General features: G+C 39.7%; 1 protein-coding gene across 3 annotated transcripts in view; it reads right to left on the bottom strand.

Moving 5' to 3' along the window:
* PKIB (cAMP-dependent protein kinase inhibitor beta) overlaps nt 1–18,342 on the bottom strand; it is a 52,569-nt gene that overhangs the window by 5,032 nt on the left and 29,195 nt on the right. The window contains exon 2 of one of the 3 annotated variants that reach the window (XM_072332384.1): nt 3,309–3,472. The exons of 1 other annotated variant lie outside the window; for it this stretch is intronic. The gene's annotated coding sequence lies outside the window, so the exon portion shown is untranslated. Of the gene's footprint in view, nt 1–3,308; nt 3,473–12,547; nt 12,880–18,342 lie in introns of those variants that run through there. One more of the 3 variants, XM_072332383.1, reaches the window with a different exon arrangement.

The raw sequence follows: 18,342 nt of genomic DNA, 5'->3' as shown, positions 1-18,342 counted from the left end.
AGGAGCATATTGAGCAGTTGTGTACCTACAGGAAACCTGTAGATAAGGTCGGCAACAGACTGTTCTGCCAGCCGCTTGTGTGGCTTCTTAGGACCCGAGAACTGCTTTTAAGTGGTTTTTGCCACACTGCCATGGGGAAGGGAACTGAAACTCTGTTGAGTCATACCGTCTCCATGAACCATCAGGTTTTCTTTATTAGGAATCTTGTTTGGATTCTTATTTAGGATGTTGTTACAACAAATTCCTTTCACAGGGAGTAAACTGTATAAAAAGACCTCTCAACAAACTAAAAATAAAAATCTGCAAAACAATTTCTTTAGCTTGCAAATACCAAACAACTTGCTTTCCTCCAACTCGCTTTCCTCTGCTCCTACAGAAATAACTAGTTTGGTTTAACTTCAGCTCATGCACATGCCTTTACTGAATAAATAACTGAATCCTGTGCTTAACAGAACCAGTGGTGCTCAGTTTCCTCAGAGCTCATGGAACTGAATGTGAAAATTCCTGTCGATGAAAATGGGCTTTGGTTCAGGCATAGACATATGTGAAGGATCACACCTCAGGGCAGCAGCTTAAGTGAGAGCACTTAGAGCAGAAGGCAGATACTTCATTGCATGCAGTATGCAAGGACAGTTTGTGAAAACTTCCATTACCTACTGTTTTATTAAGTATCACAAAAGGCTGCCATACCAGAATTGTACATGGTAATTTCCATTAATTAACAGAGTAATTCCTAATAATTTGCCATCAATTGTTCAATCAAAAACAATACTTGCTCAAATAAGTGCAGTTCTGTGTAGAGTGCAAAAGGAATGTTGTCTCTTAGTGTAGCTACAGTCAGCACATTATGTAGGAAAGTATACAGATGGGGTTGGAGACCCATTTGATAGAAGACTACCAGCTTGACTGATGACTACCTGTATTTAGAATAAAAATTAGATAAGCTAAGTCCCATTTTTACTGTTCTTCACGTAAGAATCAGAGCATCATAATCACCATTCTCAGTTTCTGCTAGGGTTGGGAATTATTGGTACTCTCCTTTCATGGACAGAAAAACTGAGACAGACCTCTACATCAAACACAACCTGTTCTGATGCGCAAGAAGGGAGCAGCAGCGCTTTGATTACTGACGCTGCCCTTGTGTATCAACAACAAAGAGTGTTTCCCTTTTCTCCCTCAAACTTCATGTGTTTCACTCCCACTACAAGAACAAATATTCCTAACTGTCTCTATATCTTTGAACACTCTGTAATAAAATTAATGAATCCTTCTTGGCAGGAAATGATAACGTGAGTAAAATCTGCAGACCTGAAAGATGACTTGAACTAGCAAATAAATCATTAAAGGTTCTGACCTTGAGCTTTTGAAGTTCCCATCTTATGTGAAAACAGGCAAATCAAGTCCAAATGAATCCTTTCCATAAGTAGCAAAAATACAGAAGCAATACAAAACTTTGAGCATTCATTCATTTAGATCAAAACATAACTCCAAACATTCAACAGAGCATAGTCAGAATAGCTTTCTACTGTACTATAGCCAAATGCCATTTCTTTCTTCAGTGTTCTAAGAAATTTGTTCCATTTCATTCTGCTGCTGTAGTTTAGTTTAGTAGGTAGTTTAGTTTCTCTGCTCTTCATCTGCTTCTAGCTTTAATTTTTTTAATATTTCCCCCAGTAACTACCTTTTTGAGGCAGGCATCTTCTTACATGTGTTATGTGTAGCATTTCTCTTGCTTCCTCACAAGGTAAATAATAATCACAGTGTGCAAAGCTGCAATTTTCCCAGTGCCATTCCTCCTCCTGCTGGCAACATCTCCTGCAGCTTCATTGCACTCATTTTTCTGTACTCTTACCCACGATAAATATACACATATCTTGCCAATGCCAGCATGCAGTTGCTTCTCTCAGCTTCTACGTTATTGTCATGTTCCTCCCATGTCACCACTCATTACACTATTGGCACACAGCTGTAAAAGAAGAGTGACAGACTGCTGGAGCAAAAGATTGCCTGCTTCCCTGCCTCTCTCATTTAACCAGAGCAAGACCCATGTGGTCCAGACACAGAAAGGCACTGAGTGGGATGTGAGTCACACAGGGATTGTGGCTGTTTGCAAAGGGTCAACAGGAGGAAGGCAGCTGGATTCCCAAAAAAGCTCTCCTACTTAAACTAGAGACCAAGGGTTTAGACTGTCATGATAAATTACAAAAAGTATTCTGATAAGTATTCCAACAGTACTCCATGGCACCTGATTAACTTTGCTTATTGTTACTGGGCCGTGACACCATGCTAAGGGTTTTTCAGGAGTGAGGAGTTAACCTTCTCCAACAGCCCTTCAAAGTGCCTGCAGGACCACACAGATGCACAGCTGACAACTCCGGTGTACAAGGGGGTAGGAAGCAGTCTGCCTGTGCAAACTGGTGACCAACAGAAGAAAAAACTGATAAGCAAATCTATCAGATATTCAAGTGTCCTCAAAGAAAACTACCAGCATGTTTTTGTCTACGTGAGACAGTTTGTTCATCTTTGAGTCTGCCTTTGTCAGCAGCGTTGTTGGCCTCCTGAGGGACAAGTCACAGAAACTGTTGAGAATTTGTTTAAATAAATGACAAAGGAAAAGAAAAAATACTTCTCCTGAAACAACTCATGTTGAGGATCAAGGGAAAAATGCTTTACAGTGCTCAACTGTAACAGGTGCTACAATCGATGGTCAATGTCAGTGCTCTCTCTTCCTCATCCTCTCTGCTAGGATATAGATAAATCACCACCATACATGTTTGTGAAGGATCTTTTTCTCTCTGATCTTTTCACTGTCGTACACAGATTGAAAGTACTGGTTTCATTCTCTCTCGAAGGACAAACTATTCCTCAGGAAATGTCAAAATGTTCCTGACACTGGTGCTGTTGGAGCCCTGTGCAGGAGGCTGAACAACCGAACACATCACTCTTTGCCACTCAGACGCACTTTTCTCCTCTTGGAAACTTCTCTCTTAGATCTCTGTCTTTGTTTGCAGTATCGAACAGAGTGGTGCACTTCCCATTTGAATGACCATTGCTGAGAACAGACTGGAAAAAATGAAAACCTCTCAGAAGCACCTGCGAAACACAGTAGTCTTGTAATACTGCTAGAGCTGGATTGATCAATTTTGTGTCTTGGTAGACTCATGTTCTAAGATGCATTTCATCATCCTGTGTTTGTTTTTTTGCTTTAAGTAGTAAGAGTGTTCTTCACCCTTTCCCTCGAGGTCTGCAGTTTCAGAAGTGTTTCAGTAAGGAGAACAGAAAACTGAATAGAATAAAGTACTACTCACTGTACAACTCAAATAAAAACCACTTGCTATGCAACTGCCATGCTTTCACATTCTCCTCTGGTGCTGCTGCATCCTGGTGGCTTTGTTGCTCTCCTCAAAGACGTCAGAATCAGAATGTTCTCATGCGAGCTAATGTAATCCTCATGCTTAATGCTGAGGTAGTACTGGGCCAAAGAAAGGGAGAAAATTAGGAACAGTCATGATTTTAATGAAAACAGCCCAGAGATTATTACAATGACTAATAGTAGCCTGCGCTGCTACATAACATTTTTGTTTTGTGAGAAGATCTCCATTTCATGTTTTTCCCCACCAATTAGCTTTATAACATATATGTATGCCTAGAGCTAGGAGACCACATGCGTAGCATCTTGCTATCAAAACCAGAAATCTTTACTGTTTTGGGCTTACAGATTTCTTAAATGGCAAGGTGAAAAAATATATAGATAAGTATACAAAAGTTAAAAACAAAGTGCTTAGAAGTAAATCTTTAGCTTTTGTTTTTTTTTTAATATATCACTGAAGTTGAAACAAGTTCCTTTTATTTTCCATGACAGAAATACGATTTGGCCTTCTAGTACCTTTCAGGTATTTCAGGGCATCTCCAGCTCAAATTCTCTTAAAAAATTTGTAAGCTGTTTTCCCATTCAGGGAAAATAAATTATTTCCTGTCTCAATGAATCTACAGTGCAGAAACATTCCTGGGTCCTTCTGCATCTTACATCTCAGCTGGGGGCCCATAAATCATATGACATTCCCAGGATTACCATATGAAGGCTTGGTATTTTGAATAACAGGTTTTCATTCAGGGCTCTTGGCAACGTACACAGCTGGACACACAGCTGTGGTTTTCTGCTCTGGGTATGTGACCTACCCTTCCTCCTTGTGCCAGGGCAATGTCATAGTATCATAGTATCATAGTATCATGCGAGTTGGAAGGGACCTTAGAGATCATCGAGTCCAACTCCCGGGTTTCGAGCCCCCTGTGTAGCGAAGCGGCACTTCTACCCCCTGCGCCACAGGGGGGATTCGAACCCGGGCCCTCCGGTGCTGCAAGCAGCAGCTTATACCACTGCACCACCGGGGTCCTCCCATAATGCGCAAAAGTGCATCTCAGATGAGATTTTCAGAAATGTTCATCACTTAGTCCCAAACCAGGCAGCCCAAAATACCAAAATTACGCCATTCCTTCATTTCCTTCCCTGGTGCTTTTTATACAAATTAAATGAGATGGAACAGTGACACATCATTGAAAGCTTTCTTATTCTTCATATTGGTACTTTTGACTGGATTTTCTGATCATTTCCACATTGCCGATACTACAGAAAAGAAAGAGAGAAAGGCTACACAACTTTTCAGTCACATTGCTTTTGTACTTCTGTGCTACGGTAAGGTTCACCTTCCACAAAGCCATACAGAGTAGAACAGGGTTACTGTGAGCTGTGTTATATGCTGGGTACGCATGGCGCTCTGATACGCAGAAAAACAACTTACAAGACTAATAACAGCACTAAGTAACAGTACAAATATCCTGTTTGAAAGAAAATAAGGAATAAAGAGGAATGGGTCATGATACTGACAACCTAATCAGAAGTTCTCGACAGCGAGCAATAAATGAAGTGACATTAGCTGAAGGCAGTCAATACCAGGCAAGAGAGCCTGGTAGCCTAGTTTTGTTGCTATCATCATGCGTGCATCATACTTTTTCTCCACATTCCCCCATCATTTTTTTCAGCCTTTGAACTATGAATTCTTGGGGAGAGAATCCAATAAACTTTTCCCTCTGCTTTGATAGCTGTGGCCCCAGAGTCCCAGGGACACTTCCTGAAGCACATACAAATGCATAGCTATATAAGCCAGCACACACGTGTATGTCAGTACTGTATTCTTTATGAGAGCCAGCGAGTGATTTGGTTCTCAGCTTGCTCTGCCTGTGGAAGGAAACTGCTTCTTCAAAGCCACTCAGAGTAGCTGAAGCAGCACAGAAAGCAAAAGACAGGAGCACAGGAACGACAGAGAAATAGGAGACTATAGCTGTGTTTGTACATTGGGAGAGGCAAACTGAAGAGACAAGAATGGATATCTCTGAAAAGAGAGGGATGGAACAATGTAATTAGAAGCTCATCTGGATGGCAAGTTGGATACTGGCAGGAGCAGTAACATCTGGAGAGCTTTTCAGAAGATCTGCTCCATTGGAGGATGTACACAGACAGCAGAGCCTACAGATTTGCAGCAAATTAGGTAGGTAGCGGTAAAGCAGGCATGTATTTGCTTAGAAGATTATATGGGCAATTTTCCCAATATGCCCACATACAGAAAACCTGAAGAGTCCATGCAAGAAAGAAGTGTTTACTTAACTACAGGTTTCTAAACTTGATTTTGAGGAGCATAAATAACTTTGTTAACACGACACATGATAGAACATTTTGTTAACCCATGATGTAGTGTCAGTGATGGCCTCCACCAACTGACACTGTGTGAACTCCTCAAAAGAGCAAGTAGCTGCAACATGAGCTTCTGCAGCAGTTCCCTACTAGGGAGGAAGGTCCCAGTCTATTCTATGTTCAGACTTTTAGAGGAACTCTGGGGAGCAGAAGCAGGTCTGGAGAAAAGCCTGTCTTACCTTTGTGAAACTCAGCGCTTCTCTCCCGTTAGTCATTAGGTAGTGAGAAAGGTATAATGTGCAAATAGCAGCAGGTACCTGGCTAAAGTCCCTAGGCTTTTGAACACATAACAATTTCAATCAAAAAGCAAACTCAAGCTCTCAGAAGCATTTATAACTTTATTTATGCAAATGAAAGCTGACATTTGGTTTTATTATTTTTGTCATGGTTAGGTAACATTTCATAATGATATTTAAAAACATAATAATCATTATCTATGTGTATGATTCTTCCTCCTTTGAACCTACTAGCTGTACCTTTTAGCTTTTTGAATAACAACAAATATTTGAAGTACTGACTTTATTGGTTTATGAGCACTTTATAAAACTACGCAAGGCTATGTTTTGTCCTTTGTTACTGCAGTGAAACTCAGGGAAATTCCAATAAATAGACCTATACTGGCTTAGAAGACAAGCTATGTACATTATTAAAGCACTTTCCCATATAAGCAGTGCTAGACCCATCCTCAGATTGAACTGGATTGTACCTGTAAAACAATGTATCCTATGTACGTCTGGATTACTTCCCTTTTCAGGGTCAATTGCACCTCACTGATGTGGAAACACTTGTGTTTAGCCAGTTTTGCAATTGCATCCCATTATGCTTCTTTGCCTAAAGATAGGAGAGGATACACTTTCTTGGGATGCTGTGTATAATTGATGCCTGCTGGATGTTTTGGAAGAGCTGAAGTGTAGTGAAATCTAAGCACCAACTCATCTCCTTAAGCTGGAGAAAAACCCCCATTTTAGGTTTATTCTGCATTCTAACTTCATAGTGCCAAACACACAAGAAGCCACTGTTTCCAGACCAACAATGTCACTATTTCCAGACCAATAATTACAGCAGTTTTTTGTTTTTTGTTTCATTTTGTTTTGTTTTCTAAAGGAAAAAAAAAATAAAAATGAAAAACCTGAATGGATATTTAGCATTTCATCGCTAATTGCTCATACAGGGCTGAATACAGCATTTAAAGCCAAACCAGCTTAACCTTCAACTCCTTATCAGGTAATCAAAGTACTAATGTAATACCAAAGTACCAAAAGCTAATTTTGTTTTCTTTAACAGCAAACTGCAATAAAACCTGCTTGTTACTTTCATGAAGAAGTTTCTAAATCTAACATTGGTCAAGTACTTCTTATTTGACTAGCTTCTTTAAAAAACAGATTGCAAGGCAAAGCTGATGACAACTTCAGATAATTTGCTAGTGCTTACTGTTGATGCTAGAACCTACTCCACTCCCACAAAAAGCAAATATCAGTTCAGTAGCTGTTTGGATGTTTGAGTGAAATGCTGGGGTGATGGCTGCAAGACATGGCTCTCAGGGTTTCCATCAGTTCAAGTTCTTTGGTTTCACCATGAATCTCCTAATAACTATTTTCCCTATAGTTTATTCTGTCTCTCAGTTGCTTCTTCTACCCACAAATGACCCGGTTTTCCTGAAATAGTCTTCTAGCTCACCCACAAATGCTTCTGGAAATCCAAACGAGAACACTGCATTTGACATTCGTCAGTGGATAGGATGTTGGAAAGCAAAATGTGTTTGCTCAACTCAGTGTTTAGTTAGGTAATAAAATATTATTTTATTAGCTCCATGCTAGTAAAAGGTCTTTGACTTTATAAATATAAGCAAGCTATTTTAGGATTCTATAACACCATCTCATTTTGAAGGAGAACTAGTATACCCAAAAGTTTTTCCAAAGACATTTACCTAACTAATAAAATATACTTTCTCTCCCCAAAAAACTTAGTCTCAACCACATCCTTAGGCCATCACAGATGCTGGGAAGAAAATCATTTTTGTTCAGTCTGCCCTCAGAAAAAGATGAGGCAATGGAGGCTGCTGTTTTTCACAGTAATATGAGGGCTTCCAAGTGAGCCCTGGAAGAAAACAACCACTTGATATGTGAAATCTAACGTAAACAGAACAGAGATAACTCTGACCTGCAAGTCATCCTGATGCACTGAAGCCTCCTACTACTCAGCAACCCAATGGGTTTAATGTTCACAGAGATGAAAAGTCAAAAGAACATAAGGCTACATTTTGAGAATGTGTGTTATATTGCATTTCTGCATTTTACTCTGAAACTGAATTTTAAATCTAGATCCTCATTTCCACCTTTTTCCATTACTCTGCATGTTGCATTTCTATTTTCTTTATGCTTTAGCACATATTTTACTTCATATACAATATTTCTTCAGTATCAAATGAATATTTATTCATTTCAATTTCACTTTACAGCATACCTCATGTTTACTCTAATACAATTCGACTCAGGTCATATCCTCTACAGCATACCAATTCAGTCTTGGTAGTAGCCCTGTTTACTGATTTCAATGAAATTACAGATTGAAAGCATCTGTTTCATCCTATGGTGACTCACCAAGAAAATAAACTGAATTCTGAGAAATATGTCTGCCTTTAGTTTTATCACTTAAGTTAAACAATGGGCTTGATTCATAAGACTTCCCAATTATGTTCACAGAATACTTTAGCTTGCAGATTGAAATAAAAATAAAAATCAATTACAACTCACTGAAACATATTCTGATAGTGTACATTTTAAACAGTTTAATCCTGCAGTTAGTTATGCATATGCTTAGTTTTATCTAATTGGAAGGCTATTGCTCTTTCCATTTAAATCTGATAATATAGAAAGGAGACAGCAAGTTGAACATGAGCCAGGAATGTGCCCTGGCAGCCCAAAGGGACAGTTGTACCCCGGGGTGCCAATGGGCAAAGGGAGGGGTTGTCCCCTCTGGCCTGCAGTGTGCAGCCTCACCTCCAGCACTGGGTGCAGGTTTAGGTGCCACAACAGAAAAACATAAAACTATCAGAGAGCATCCAAAGGAAAGCCATGAAGATGGAGAAGGGTCTAGAGAAGACATATGGGGAACAGCTGAGATGCCTTGGTTTGCTCAGCCCAGAGCAGAGGAGGCTAAGGGGAAACCTCATGGTGGCTGCAGCTCCTCAGAGGGAGTGGAGAGGTGGTGCTGAGCTCTGCTCTCTGGTGATATTGTCAAGAACCAAGGGAAAAGCATGGAGCTGTGTCAGGGAGCTTCAGGTTGACAGAAAAAGGTTCTACACCAGATGGTGGTCAGGCACTAGAACAGGCTCTGCAGGGCAGTGGGCACAGCCCCAGGTGCCAGGGCTCAAGGAGGGTTCAGACATAGGGTTCAGGTAGTAGACATAGGTTTCAGGTAGTCCTGTATGGAGCCTGTGCTGGACTCAGTGACTCCTGTGGTCCATTCCAACTTGGTATGTTCTACTGTAAGACTGATGTAGGAATATGCTTTCTCACACTCAACAACACATCACCAGGTGGGATTTGTCCAGTTCTGGTTTGTGGAGACAACACTCATCTCCATAGGATCAGACACCTGCCTGTACAGCCCTTTGGTGCTTTGTCTACACCAAGATGTCTGTGGCTGAGGTAATGGTCAGAGACTTTGGAGAGCTGTGTGTGCATACAGGCACAGAAGCTCAAAATGGGGCAAGTCTCAGATTTACTCACCTGTGAGAAAAATCTGAGACTGGAGTAAAAGCTTGCCTAAGTCTTCCACAGGATGGTGACACAAATACTTGAGAGCATCTTGTCCCTAAATTTCCTGCGAATAAACCAGCTACAGCCTGCTGCACTGAGTACCACTGCTGAAATGGAATTTCAAATTCTTGGAAAAAAACAAAACAAAACAAAACAAAACAAAACAAAACAAAACCCTGAAACCACCGTTTCTTGAGGACTAGTGATGAAAACAAGTAGGCTGTATGATTAGACACAGTAATCACTTTTTCTTGCAACCTGATGTGGATAAATATTATGCTCAGGTGAAGGGTTTACTGTAGCACTCTACTTGCTCTTGCCTTCCTATTTTTAGATGGCTCCATTTCTTTTTCCTTTCCACAGCTCTCCTGAAAGCAATCACAGCAATTTATGAACTCCCTGACTTTTATGCTATTTCAGAGTATCTCCTTTCCCCAAGAGAATTGGCCTAATAGGTGAAATTCATACTAGTTATAAGGCTAAACAAGTCAGTGGAATTACACCTGGGATTCATTTGGTTTAATACTTCAGCCTTTCAATATACTTCCATTTTATGAAAGTATGAATCATCTCTATTACCCTCCAGTGCCCTCAAACTAGGACATTAAACAGCCTTACTGTCTCAGACCTTCACAGTTACAGAGTAGCTCAGTGAAACAGACATATTTTGATCAAAATCTCAGTAAAATATACTAAGGAAATGGTTTTATGGTCTCGCTGAGATTATTCAGCAATTGAAGAGAATTACCGTCTCTTTAAAAAAAGAGCTCTAAAACCAAATCTTTACCACCAAATACTATGCCTGACTGTTCAAGAATAAGCACCAAACTGCCATTTCCAAAGCATGTACTGTGCTGACAGTCAGAAAAATTTCCACACGATCGATTTAATGTATTGTAAATTCATTCAATTAAAAATACCTCTAATCAAGACAGATCACTCTCAAACAGCCTTTTCCATTTTAGTAAATTATCCTTTAGTAAACATGCCTAGCTATAGAAACGTCTTTGTAAAGAGCTTTAAATTCAAGCACCAAGCAAAAACACTTCTTAAGTCCCAAATCATAATGAGGCTGTGACAACAGCCAGTACAAACAGGACACTTTAAAGTCTGCAGTGAGAAAGTTAAAAAAAAAAGAGTGTGCTTTTATAAAGGAATTGAATCAAGCATGGCTATACCCTTCAGCTATTTCTAGCCAAAATGCAACCAAGCACGAAACTTTTATTTAATTTTCTTAATCTGCATGGGCTACAGATGCCTAAGGAAAGGTGGAGGGATGGAAACTAAAACATAAAAAAGACAAGTCTTCTTCCTGTCTGTCATACAAATAACTTTAGTTTGCAGGCCTGCATTTTAGTTTACCTAAACAATTTAGTTTTAAAAGTTCAACCATCATCTTTCTTCTTTGCTTTGTCCTCATTCTTTTTTAATGTAACATTTTTGTCTGCTGTATTCTGAGTGAGAAGCGGGTTTAATTTTGACATACCAGACTGGAGATCTTCCCCACAAACAACTGTGGAAGGAACAAACAAGACCAGTCTGAGAATGATTTTGTCACTCAGTTTTGCTTCAGAGCAGAATTAGGTAGGATTTCCTACCAAGCAAGAGGGAGTTAAACAGCAAGCACGGTCGGTGTCTGTGATCAACTCAGAAGCTGAACAATGAGTGCCTGAGAGAAACAGTTTCCAGTTGGCTGCAGATTACTCTTCAGCACTGACATTTTGTAGCCCTAAGGCTTTACGTTAAGATGGAAGATGGCCCTCACGAGCTACTGGGAAGATTTTGCAGTGTCCGCAGCAATTGGCGTGTGGGCATATGTACATAACATGTTGTGTGGGATTGAGAATACTCATAAACAAAAATCCCCCATCCACTAAGCCAACGACCTTTTCCAAAATTTCTATATGCTCTGAACATTTCCTTTTTTTATCTTTGTCAGCCTAATCACGTTACAGTGTGACACCTGGCAGTGCAAGTTAATCTTTTGGGTTTTTTTTTTCCAAGCAAATCCCTCAGAACTGGATTTTCCCCAATTTTGTCTTATTAAGCAGGCAGGGAGAGAAGTAGGAAAACAGACAGGCAATAGGACTGAGCAACATTTATTTTTCCCAGACAGATTTAAACCAACACAAACACAGTCTTGGAGGATGCACTCTAAATAGATGCATTTTTTTCCCAGAAACACGGAGATTAATTGCATTGCTTGATGGAAGATCCAAGGGAGTTCTGTTTGCAGAAATACAGAGTTATGATTTTCAAAACAAACCCCTAGATATTATAATAACTGTGTTAGCATAACTGGGTCTCTGTTTAATGTTTCTCTAGCACACCAAACATTTACTTCTTGTTTTGCCCACCGGCATTTACTTCTCCATTAAGTCTTCACTTTTTGAAAAGACAAAAATAAGAAAGATGCTTGCTATGCTTTCCTGTTCAATGTATATCCATGAGACAGTGGATTCTGTTTTTCTAAACTCCAGAACACATTGGAGATGAGAGCTATAAACTTTAAAGTGAATCAGAGTGGGGAACTGCAGATTATGTGATTTCAGTCCACTTTTTTTTTCTCAGATGACCAACTGTTCTGAAAGAGATACCGAAGGCCACAGGACCACGAGACACATTTTGATTTTCTTTGCCATGTTTGTATGGGTCACTTTAAAGAAAGCAGTTGCAAGGTTTATTTTATTTTATTCATGAGTATTTCTTTAAAAAGAAGAAGAAATAATTCAGATTTTTCTTACTTGTAGATTTTCACTGAACAGCCCTGTATGCTGCACTCACTTTGAAATCACGGGTAATATTCTCTTCCTTGTCATATCAATAATCAAAACACTATGGATTTGTTCTGCAAAACAGGTTTAGGAGATAGCTGCTAAAAAAGAAATCTCTGCAGATATCCTTCCACAGAAGGATAGGCTCATCCATTCTGAGGGATAAAAAAATAAAAAAATAAATAAATAAAATAAAAATAAAAATAAAAATAATAAAATAAAATAATAAAAATAAAAATAAAAGAGGGATGAATTGTTCCTACCTTGGAAGCTGCAATAGTCACCCCAAACTGGAACCTGTCTCTGGAATTTACAAGGACTGCGTGGAGATCCAATAGTGTGGGCCTAAGCCAAGCAGCATTCTTTCTTCAGCTCAGAGTTACTTATGGTCAGTGCCCCATCTCCGGCTCCTCCTGGCTACGGGCCACTCCAAAAAGCTGTCAGTGATACAGGTCTCTCAAGAGGACAGCCCTGGCATGTGAAGGGCCACATAAACAGAGGCTCTCCCCAGCTCTGCCTGATTAATCACTCTTCTTCTCTGAAGCAGGAAGAAATGCACCCACAATAAAATTGAACCCACTTCTTCACTTCTCAGGAGAGAACTCTGTAAAGCACTGACACTCACAGGCAAAGAACAAAATGTGGGTGTAAATCTAGAGGCTTTTTTTTTTTTTTTTTTTAATCTAACCACATTCATTATTCCAAAGAAGGTACTCACTCTAATGTTTAAATGGAAGGCCTACAAAGACAAAGAAATCTTTGTTGCATGCATGTAAAAGCCAAGCAAGAGGGAAAACATCAGCAAGGCTAAGAACTCTTACATTTAAGAGTTCTTTTTCTGTTTGCCTAACTTGTTAACAGCAACACGGAGACATGCATAGCTCTTTAACTAAAGCTCCTTAGACACAGTGGACACTCATGAAGCCTCATAAAATAAGTGTTGCTGAAGTTTTTACACTAGTTTGCTTGTTTTGTTTGCTTTGATTTTGTTTTTATTAAATCCCTGCCTACAAGAGGCAGAGAATTTAAGTGGCAGAATATAGCAGATGAGAGCATATGGACAGCGAAATGGGAGCTCACAGGATAGCAAAAAGGGGTTACTGAGTACCACAGGAGCAACTAGAACATGATCTCAGTGACTGAGACTGACTACAGTATTCCAAGGGAAAGCCAAATTATTGCCAAGGGGGAAAGAAAACGTGAACACCTTTCAAGTAAGTAAAGAATACATCCACATACAGGAGGAGCTTATGCCTTGCAGGTAGGCTTTATATCTTCAGCATTTTTATTTAGGGCATTTATGGTAGAAAAAAACAACTTTCTACACTCAGTCCTTAACAACAGTGTCTTAGAATGAGTTTTCCATCCTCTGGTAAAAGAGTGAAATTGTCTGCACAAGCTGCGCTGCCGCATTCACTCCAAAGGTAGTAATTACTGCCTAGATGCTAAATAAGAAAGCAAGCTGTGTCTATTCAATGGCATCCCACTATCAGAAGAGATAATTCAGAAGCTGTCAATAGCCAGTCAAGATGACACGGTAGTATAAAAATTGCTTTCACACTTATGAGATAAACAATACTTTCCCACCCAATTTGCGGCAAATGACTACTACAACAGATATTTCAGCACCTACACACTGTTTCACATCAGTCAAAAAAGCTACCTGGAAATAACCATGTTGCTTAATTGTGTATTAGCTGTCAGCAGATTTGTGTGGAGAATCAACTGGCCTACAGGGAAGATAATCAGTTGGCCGGTCTTGTCCCCTAAAATGCCAAGTACATTAACGTTTGTGGTTTAAGCGTGCCTTCAGCCCCAAACATGATTGTTGTGGAAGACTGGCTGAGCATGAGCTAGCAAGAGGAGAAAGACATTGGTGGATCTGTGAGTGATCACAACAGGGAACATCCAGACAGGCAAGGGCAGTTTGGCTTCCAGCATCTCCTCAAAAACAACCTGTTAGCACACATCTACCAGAGAATCAGACTGACACTGGAAAAGCCTTCCTACATGTAGAAATCTGAACGGCTGAAACAACTTGAAGCTATACAAATAATAATAAAAGAGCTCTTGTATGCAGAGTGTGTCAGCAAGGAAAAACGAGAAAAGGAACACAGGAAAAATGAACTTCTCAATCAAGGAAATGACTCAACCACTTACACAAAGACATTTTTCAAGGGACAGATACCTACAGATGGGAAACCAAAGGGAAGATGGAGTTTTATTGACTGCTGTGTAGGCTTCTTCTGACAATGGACCCCAGTTGAATTGAACTACTGCTGTAAATCCGGAGCAATGCCACTGGAGTTACGTTCCTCTGGATGTATGTAGATCACTCTAAAAGTAAAACCTCCTATTTATTTTTATGGAAGCTACAACAGATACAAAGAGCACAATAACACTATTTGATAGAGCAAATTGTCACCTACAGAACACTGTTTTTCAACACAGTCACCACCTTTAGCTATGCATTTTCACCAGTGATGAAGCAGAGCTTGCCTGTTGTGCTCATAAATATCTGCACAAGAGGAGGTGACTCACTGCCACTTTCACCACTGCTGAAAAGTACCACTCACTGCCTCACTGTGCTCAAATCCACACTTTAGTCTCCAATACTCAGCAAGTGTCCATGAATGTCAACAGGTGCCATTTTTTTCCACACAGAGGAATTCAATGGTACACCTTTGCTTTAAACATGCTTCCATGTCAGATACCATTTTGTCAGACTGCCTCTCTGCTGCCATCTGTCACATGGCAACAAGATGTAACGGAGTACTGATGGGAAGATTTGACTTCCACTGCCATACCACCAGCATCTGCCTCTGATGTTGTGGGCCAACAAAACAAAATAGAAAGCATTACTTTTGGAGCAACCCTCATACATCAGGGCAACTGAGATCAGGGTCATCCCACAAAATGTTCACATCAGCCAATTATTTAGTTACTAAAGGAAAAAGGGCTTATATAAAATTGGGTGTTTAAGTAGATGTCAGTGGAATTATAAAGTAAGCTAGCAGAAATAGAAATCAATTTGAATAGATTTATATTCCTTTTTTGCACTTTATCACCTTAGTCGGTATTACTGCCTGAAGCTCTGTACAAACACAGTACAAACCCCTGACCTTCCAAGGGTACTAGTTATAAAAAACAACTGTCCAGAAAGTTACTAGAATAGTAGTATGAAGATCAGCACTTTGACGTAGATATGAGTTTCTTATAGAGATTACTGTATTTCAAAATGACGCGGAATCACTTCTTGATCTCCATCTCAATATTTTTATAACAGTAATTGCTACCATAAGAAAGCAAACATTTACATGAAAAAATTGCAGCCTTCCCTGAAGCCTTTAGCACATTTTAAATTAGTTTTCTTCTTGTGTTTGTCAATTATGCCTATCTTATTGGTTTTGCTCAATTAAAATAATTCAGAAAGCTTCAGTAATGTAACCATCCTTGGCCACATACAAGATATATTTTGTTGACTTTACAAATATAGCTTTGAGTCAAAGCAAGAATCGAGTTCTACTTAAGAAACAGGATCTGAATGTAAAACATTCTTTCATTCCAAAATCTCTTCCTTTCCTGAATACTGAAAATCGTGTTTTTACCTCAGTTGCTGCTTTACTGGACAGACAGTGGGTACAGTCAGTGCTCTGAGCCACACCCTCAGCCTGAAATGCTTTCTTTGCACGCATGCCCTTTCCAATTTGACATTTTGTTTTTTGAGTTTAGCTGTTTCATAGTTACCTAAGTTCTGAGCAGAGGAAGAAAACAACATACATACATAAAAAGTCTGTCGATGGGTTCTCTCTTTTCTGTTCCAAAGTTCAGAAGCATATATATCCTACACTTTCAAAGCTCTCCAGGGTTTTCACAAGCTGAAGGGCAGATTCTTCTGAGCTTTAGCTGTAGCTTCTGAAACTGTGAGTCAGCAGCAACACTTTTGGCATGTGATTTGGTGCAAGATAAGCTATTCTTCATCAAACAGCTTTCTTACAAGTAGCAGGATGTTCTAATTAAAGTTCACTCATTACATATGTAAGGACAGATTATTTGCTGTAAACTTGGATAAACTTCATGGGTCTTCCAGTGCTCAGAGTAATTCAAATCATCATATCATAGTATCATAGTATTGTGCGAGTTGGAAGGGACCTTAGAGATCATCGAGTCCAACTCCCGGGATTCAAGCCCTCTGTGTAGCAGAGCGGCACTTCTACCCCCTGCTCCACAGGGGGGATTCGAACCCGGGCCCCCTGGTGTTGCAAACGGGAATTCTACCGCTGCACCACCGGGGCACACAATTCAAATCTCCCACTCAACATGATGTTTGGGCTGTGGAGAGTCTATTCTGGCATATCTTCATTCAATGAGAAAGAATTTTGCATTTCCATTTCAAGAAATTTATTTTCCAAATTACACTGCTCAGACTTTTCCTTGCTGACTTTTTCTACAGTAAGAAATTTGCTTGCTATTTTGTAAACAGATGAAGAAAGGTTAGAAAGTTTTCTCAACTTATGCTCAGTACGCTTGAGCTCAGTTAAGTCTGAACTACTGACCATACATCAACCAAGCTATTCTTTACAAAATCTTTAAATAAATCCAAATTAGAGCATAAGATGTCTTACTTATGTTCAGAATGCTCGTAGTTTTATAGATCAAATGCTCACCTGTGCATACAAAGGCCACTACAGGTTATTTAGCATTTATTTTGTATTATGTGGACATACAGCTTCTATGCTGATGTCTGAGGACATATGTCATCTAAATTATTTTTCCACCTAAAGCTATTGCAGTGGCCATTAAAGGAAGGTGACTATAGATGAAAAGAAATGTCTCTAAATTGACTGGATATGGAACTGTTCAGGCTCATACTACAGCTGATGAGGAGAAAAAAAAAATCTAACGTGAATGAAGAATTAATTGAATAATTTACATGTTAGCCATATACAAAATTAAGCTTTCTGTGGATTGTCATTATGAAGGCCAGTACTGTCCCTGGACCTCATCATGCCTCATTTCTTGTTCTACAAACTAGTGTTATTCACAACATCTGGGATATGATTCTTGTTCCTTTTTCAGTGTGTGCACTTAAGATGGATGCTACTATATTTTCACTTGAGGTATCAGCCCTGCAAGGTAGAAAGAATCCAAACCATGCAAGTAGATGCCAAAACACCAATGAGATTAGTGCTTCAGAAAACTGCATCAATCTACAGATCTCACATATGAAAAGAGAGTCACCTGGAACTAGTCAATAGATAATACCTGGGAGAAAGGCATACCTAGGGATCTTACCCATTGCAGACTTGGCTTTGCTCTGAGCTTCCCAGAAGTACCTTCATCTACTCACTAGCAAGCTAATCAGATGAAGAAATAATCACCTCTGCATTGACTCATCTCCCTGTTAAGAACAGGTTGAGAGGCTCTTCTCAGTCTGGAGAAGAGAAGCTGCTGGGGAGATCCGAATAGCAGCCTTTCAGTATCTAAAGAGGGGTTATAAGAAGGAAGGAGGCAGATTCCTTAGTGGAGTCTGTGGTGATAGGATGATGGGAAAATATTTCAAACTAAAAGAGGGGAGATTTAGATTGGATATAGAAAAATTTTTTTTTACAGTAAGGGTGGTGAAGCACTGGAACAGGTTGCCCAGAGATGCAGTGGGTGCCCCATCCCTAGAGATGTTCAAGGTCAGGCTGGGTGGGGCTCTGAGCAACCTGATATAGTTGTCAGTGTCCCTGTTCATTGCAGGAGAGTTGGACTGCATGAACCTTAAGGGTCCCTTCTAACTCAAACAACTCTAGGACCCCTTTAAATCACCATGCAGGCCTCAATCCTCTCTTAGAAAATGTGCCCAGAAGAGCATACTTAGAGTTTTTAAGGAAAACTGCCTTGAGCTTCTGTGTCCTAGGTGAATGTTTTGAATGCTAGGGAAAAGATTAAGCTGATCAACAGCACTTTCCAATGTGCACAAGACAATGGAAGCATTCTAAGTGAAATTCAGTCCTTTCCATGTCAATTAACTTTTGCTACTATCTATCTTCACACGTTAATGACTAATAGT

Source organism: Excalfactoria chinensis, chromosome 3 (genome assembly GCF_039878825.1).
Source record: "Excalfactoria chinensis isolate bCotChi1 chromosome 3, bCotChi1.hap2, whole genome shotgun sequence".
Classification (NCBI taxonomy): Eukaryota; Metazoa; Chordata; class Aves; order Galliformes; family Phasianidae; genus Excalfactoria; species Excalfactoria chinensis.
This window is presented reverse-complemented; position numbering and strand designations above follow the sequence as displayed.